The sequence below is a fragment of the Macrosteles quadrilineatus genome, unplaced genomic scaffold (genome assembly GCF_028750875.1).
Source record: "Macrosteles quadrilineatus isolate MER2022 unplaced genomic scaffold, UCM_ALF_1.0 Scaffold_2__2_contigs__length_208266976, whole genome shotgun sequence".
NCBI lineage: Eukaryota > Metazoa > Arthropoda > Insecta > Hemiptera > Cicadellidae > Macrosteles > Macrosteles quadrilineatus.
In genome coordinates, this window is record NW_026542595.1 from 100,288,275 (window position 1) to 100,294,995 (window position 6,721).

Here is a 6,721-nt window from a genome sequence, read left to right on the forward strand (position 1 = left end):
TTGACTCAGATGTTTACCAAAACAAACTATATGTTTTTTTTTTACTTTTCTTTGTTTACACTTATTTATTTAGCAATTGATGCAGTGAAATTGATATAAAGGATATGTGTGGACGATTCGTTTAATGATGTCAGGACACCAACGTTATAATTATGTGTAGCCTACTGTGAATTTTATTGGATGTTTTCGTTTTATTTTAGGGAGTGTCTATTCGGACCTACTGGAAATTGTGTATAGTATGAGTAATTGTATTGTGTTGATATTGATTAAGGAAGAGGCAGGTATGCGATGGAATTGGAAGGTGATATCGTTGAATACACTTTCTCAATTTTGATAATTACTCTTTCTACTGTAGGCTGCTATAAATTGTTTCTTTATACGTGTAAGCTAGCTGTTCTGATTTATACACAGTTGTAACTGACTACTCCCGTACGTAGGACGGGCTAACACCTCGTCTTATATAATACAAATTTTGCAAAACATATGACAGCTAGCCTGACTATAATACTAGAACAAATTACAAGCAATTGGTACCAAGTGAAAGATATTTTCCTTTAGATGTGCAGAATCCCTTTATAAATTAAAATAGACTCAAAACAAGCACAAAATATGAATAATAAATAATACATACTTTAGGTCGAGTTTTCGACCAAGGACCGAGCTCCGATTAAAAAACGATCGTAATTAAAGCGGTGTACCGCAAATCGCGTATTTAGCCTGTAAGGCACCAGATGAGGTTTTAAAGGCACTCGCCAGGTTCGTTAACTACTATTGTAAGCCATCTTAACCTTATTCAATGAGGGTGGTTTAATTATTAAGGATATTATAACTAACGGAATGGATAGTAAACATAGACCATTAATTAAGTCACTAGCTTTACTAGCGTGTTTTACGTTTTAAATTCCTTCAACATGTGACCAGTTCTTTTGTTCAAATGAATATTATTTTATTTTTATTGACTCAGATGTTTACCAAAACAAACAATATGTTTTTTTTTTACTTTTCTTTGTTTACAGTTAATTATTTAGTAATTGATGCAGTGAAATTGATATAAAGGATATGTGTGGACGATTCGTTTAATGATGTCAGGACACCAACGTTATAATTATGTGTAGCCTACTGTGAATTTTATTGGATGTTTTCGTTTTATTTTAGGGAGTGTCTATTCGGACCTACTGGAAATTGTGTATAGTATGAGTAATTGTATTGTGTTGATATTGATTAAGGAAGAGGCAGGTATGCGATGGAATTGGAAGGTGATATCGTTGAATACACTTTCTCAATTTTGATAATTACTCTTTCTACTGTAGGCTGCTATAAATTGTTTCTTTATACGTGTAAGCTAGCTGTTCTGATTTATACACAGTTGTAACTGACTACTCCCGTACGTAGGACGGGCTAACACCTCGTCTTATATAATACAAATTTTGCAAAACATATGACAGCTAGCCTGACTATAATACTAGAACAAATTACAAGCGATTGGTACCAAGCGAAAGATATTTTCCTGTAGATGTGCAGAATCCCTTTATAAATTAAAATAGACTCAAAACAAGCACAAAATATGAATAATAAATAATACATACTTTAGGTCGAGTTTTCGACCAAGGACCGAGCTCCGATTAAAAAACGATCGTAATTAAAGCGGTGTACCGCAAATCGCGTATTTAGCCTGTAAGGCACCAGATGAGGTTTTAAAGGCACTCGCCAGGTTCGTTAACTACTATTGTAAGCCATCTTAACCTTATTCAATGAGGGTGGTTTAATTATTAAGGATATTATAACTAACGGAATGGATAGTAAACATAGACCATTAATTAAGTCACTAACTTTACTAGCGTGTTTTACGTTTTAAATTCCTTCAACATGTGACCAGTTCTTTTGTTCAAATGAATATTATTTTATATTTATTGACTCAGATGTTTACCAAAACAAACTATATGTTTTTTTTTTACTTTTCTTTGTTTACACTTATTTATTTAGCAATTGATGCAGTGAAATTGATATAAAGGATATGTGTGGACGATTCGTTTAATGATGTCAGGACACCAACGTTATAATTATGTGTAGCCTACTGTGAATTTTATTGGATGTTTTCGTTTTATTTTAGGGAGTGTCTATTCGGACCTACTGGAAATTGTGTATAGTATGAGTAATTGTATTGTGTTGATATTGATTAAGGAAGAGGCAGGTATGCGATGGAATTGGAAGGTGATATCGTTGAATACACTTTCTCAATTTTGATAATTACTCTTTCTACTGTAGGCTGCTATAAATTGTTTCTTTATACGTGTAAGCTAGCTGTTCTGATTTATACACAGTTGTAACTGACTACTCCCGTACGTAGGACGGGCTAACACCTCGTCTTATATAATACAAATTTTGCAAAACATATGACAGCTAGCCTGACTATAATACTAGAACAAATTACAAGCAATTGGTACCAAGTGAAAGATATTTTCCTGTAGATGTGCAGAATCCCTTTATAAATTAAAATAGACTCAAAACAAGCACAAAATATGAATAATAAATAATACATACTTTAGGTCGAGTTTTCGACCAAGGACCGAGCTCCGATTAAAAAACGATCGTAATTAAAGCGGTGTACCGCAAATCGCGTATTTAGCCTGTAAGGCACCAGATGAGGTTTTAAAGGCACTCGCCAGGTTCGTTAACTACTATTGTAAGCCATCTTAACCTTATTCAATGAGGGTGGTTTAATTATTAAGGATATTATAACTAACGGAATGGATAGTAAACATAGACCATTAATTAAGTCACTAGCTTTACTAGCGTGTTTTACGTTTTAAATTCCTTCAACATGTGACCAGTTCTTTTGTTCAAATGAATATTATTTTATTTTTATTGACTCAGATGTTTACCAAAACAAACTATATGTTTTTTTTACTTTTCTTTGTTTACACTTATTTATTTAGCAATTGATGCAGTGAAATTGATATAAAGGATATGTGTGGACGATTCGTTTAATGATGTCAGGACACGACATGATGTACGTAGGACGGGCTAACACCTCGTCTTATATAATACAAATTTTGCAAAACATATGACAGCTAGCCTGACTATAATACTAGAACAAATTACAAGCGATTGGTACCAAGTGAAAGATATTTTCCTGTAGATGTGCAGAATCCCTTTATAAATTAAAATAGACTCAAAACAAGCACAAAATATGAATAATAAATAATACATACTTTAGGTCGAGTTTTCGACCAAGGACCGAGCTCCGATTAAAAAACGATCGTAATTAAAGCGGTGTACCGCAAATCGCGTATTTAGCCTGTAAGGCACCAGATGAGGTTTTAAAGGCACTCGCCAGGTTCGTTAACTACTATTGTAAGCCATCTTAACCTTATTCAATGAGGGTGGTTTAATTATTAAGGATATTATAACTAACGGAATGGATAGTAAACATAGACCATTAATTAAGTCACTAGCTTTACTAGCGTGTTTTACGTTTTAAATTCCTTCAACATGTGACCAGTTCTTTTGTTCAAATGAATATTATTTTATATTTATTGACTCAGATGTTTACCAAAACAAACTATATGTTTTTTTTTTACTTTTCTTTGCTTACACTTATTTATTTAGCAATTGATGCAGTGAAATTGATATAAAGGATATGTGTGGACGATTCGTTTAATGATGTCAGGACACGACATGATGTACGTAGGACGGGCTAACACCTCGTCTTATATAATACAAATTTTGCAAAACATATGACAGCTAGCCTGACTATAATACTAGAACAAATTACAAGCGATTGGTACCAAGTTAAATATATTTTCCTGTAGATGTGCAGAATCCCTTTATAAATTAAAATAGACTCAAAACAAGCACAAAATATAATAAATAATACATACTTTAGGTCGAGTTTTCGACCAAGGACCGAGCTCCGATTAAAAAACGATCGTAATTAAAGCGGTGTACCGCAAATCGCGTATTTAGCCTGTAAGGCACCAGATGAGGTTTTAAAGGCACTCGCCAGGTTCGTTAACTACTATTGTAAGCCATCTTAACCTTATTCAATGAGGGTGGTTTAATTATTAAGGATATTATAACTAACGGAATGGATAGTAAACATAGACCATTAATTAAGTCACTAGCTTTACTAGCGTGTTTTACGTTTTAAATTCCTTCAACATGTGACCAGTTCTTTTGTTCAAATGAATATTATTTCATTTTTATTGACTCAGATGTTTACCAAAACAAACTATATGTTTTTTTTTTACTTTTCTTTGTTTACACTTATTTATTTAGCAATTGATGCAGTGAAATTGATATAAAGGATATGTGTGGACGATTCGTTTAATGATGTCAGGACACCAACGTTATAATTATGTGTAGCCTACTGTGAATTTTATTGGATGTTTTCGTTTTATTTTAGGGAGTGTCTATTCGGACCTACTGGAAATTGTGTATAGTATGAGTAATTGTATTGTGTTGATATTGATTAAGGAAGAGGCAGGTATGCGATGGAATTGGAAGGTGATATCGTTGACTAGGCCTATACACTTTCTCAATTTTGATAATTACTCTTTCTACTGTAGGCTGCTATAAATTGTTTCTTTATACGTGTAAGCTAGCTGTTCTGATTTATACACAGTTGTAACTGACTACTCCCGTACGTAGGACGGGCTAACACCTCGTCTTATATAATACAAATTTTGCAAAACATATGACAGCTAGCCTGACTATAATACTAGAACAAATTACAAGCAATTGGTACCAAGTGAAAGATATTTTCCTGTAGATGTGCAGAATCCCTTTATAAATTAAAATAGACTCAAAACAAGCACAAAATATGAATAATAAATAATACATACTTTAGGTCGAGTTTTCGACCAAGGACCGAGCTCCGATTAAAAAACGATCGTAATTAAAGCGGTGTACCGCAAATCGCGTATTTAGCCTGTAAGGCACCAGATGAGGTTTTAAAGGCACTCGCCAGGTTCGTTAACTACTATTGTAAGCCATCTTAACCTTATTCAATGAGGGTGGTTTAATTATTAAGGATATTATAACTAACGGAATGGATAGTAAACATAGACCATTAATTAAGTCACTAGCTTTACTAGCGTGTTTTACGTTTTAAATTCCTTCAACATGTGACCAGTTCTTTTGTTCAAATGAATATTATTTTATATTTATTGACTCAGATGTTTACCAAAACAAACTATATGTTTTTTTTTTACTTTTCTTTGTTTACACTTATTTATTTAGCAATTGATGCAGTGAAATTGATATAAAGGATATGTGTGGACGATTCGTTTAATGATGTCAGGACACCAACGTTATAATTATGTGTAGCCTACTGTGAATTTTATTGGATGTTTTCGTTTTATTTTAGGGAGTGTCTATTCGGACCTACTGGAAATTGTGTATAGTATGAGTAATTGTATTGTGTTGATATTGATTAAGGAAGAGGCAGGTATGCGATGGAATTGGAAGGTGATATCGTTGACTAGGCCTATACACTTTCTCAATTTTGATAATTACTCTTTCTACTGTAGGCTGCTATAAATTGTTTCTTTATACGTGTAAGCTAGCTGTTCTGATTTATACACAGTTGTAACTGACTACTCCCGTACGTAGGACGGGCTAACACCTCGTCTTATATAATACAAATTTTGCAAAACATATGACAGCTAGCCTGACTATAATACTAGAACAAATTACAAGCAATTGGTACCAAGTGAAAGATATTTTCCTGTAGATGTGCAGAATCCCTTTATAAATTAAAATAGACTCAAAACAAGCACAAAATATGAATAATAAATAATACATACTTTAGGTCGAGTTTTCGACCAAGGACCGAGCTCCGATTAAAAAACGATCGTAATTAAAGCGGTGTACCGCAAATCGCGTATTTAGCCTGTAAGGCACCAGATGAGGTTTTAAAGGCACTCGCCAGGTTCGTTAACTACTATTGTAAGCCATCTTAACCTTATTCAATGAGGGTGGTTTAATTATGAAGGATATTATAACTAACGGAATGGATAGTAAACATAGACCATTAATTAAGTCACTAGCTTTACTAGCGTGTTTTACGTTTTAAATTCCTTCAACATGTGACCAGTTCTTTTGTTCAAATGAATATTATTTTATTTTTATTGACTCAGATGTTTACCAAAACGAACAATATGTTTTTTTTTTTTACTTTTCTTTGTTTACACTTATTTATTTAGTAATTGATGCAGTGAAATTGATATAAAGGATATGTGTGGACGATTCGTTTAATGATGTCAGGACACCAACGTTATAATTATGTGTAGCCTACTGTGAATTTTATTGGATGTTTTCGTTTTATTTTAGGGAGTGTCTATTCGGACCTACTGGAAATTGTGTATAGTATGAGTAATTGTATTGTGTTGATATTGATTAAGGAAAAGGCAGGTATGCGATGGAATTGGAAGGTGATATCGTTGACTAGGCCTATACACTTTCTCAATTTTAATAATTACTCTTTCTACTGTAGGCTGCTATAAATTGTTTCTTTATACGTTTAAGCTAGCTGTTCTGATTTATACACAGTTGTAACTGACTACTCCCGTACGTAGGACGGGCTAACACCTCGTCTTATATAATACAAATTTTGCAAAACATATGACAGCTAGCCTGACTATAATACTAGAACAAATTACAAGCGATTGGTACCAAGCGAAAGATATTTTCCTGTAGATGTGCAGAATCCCTTTATAAA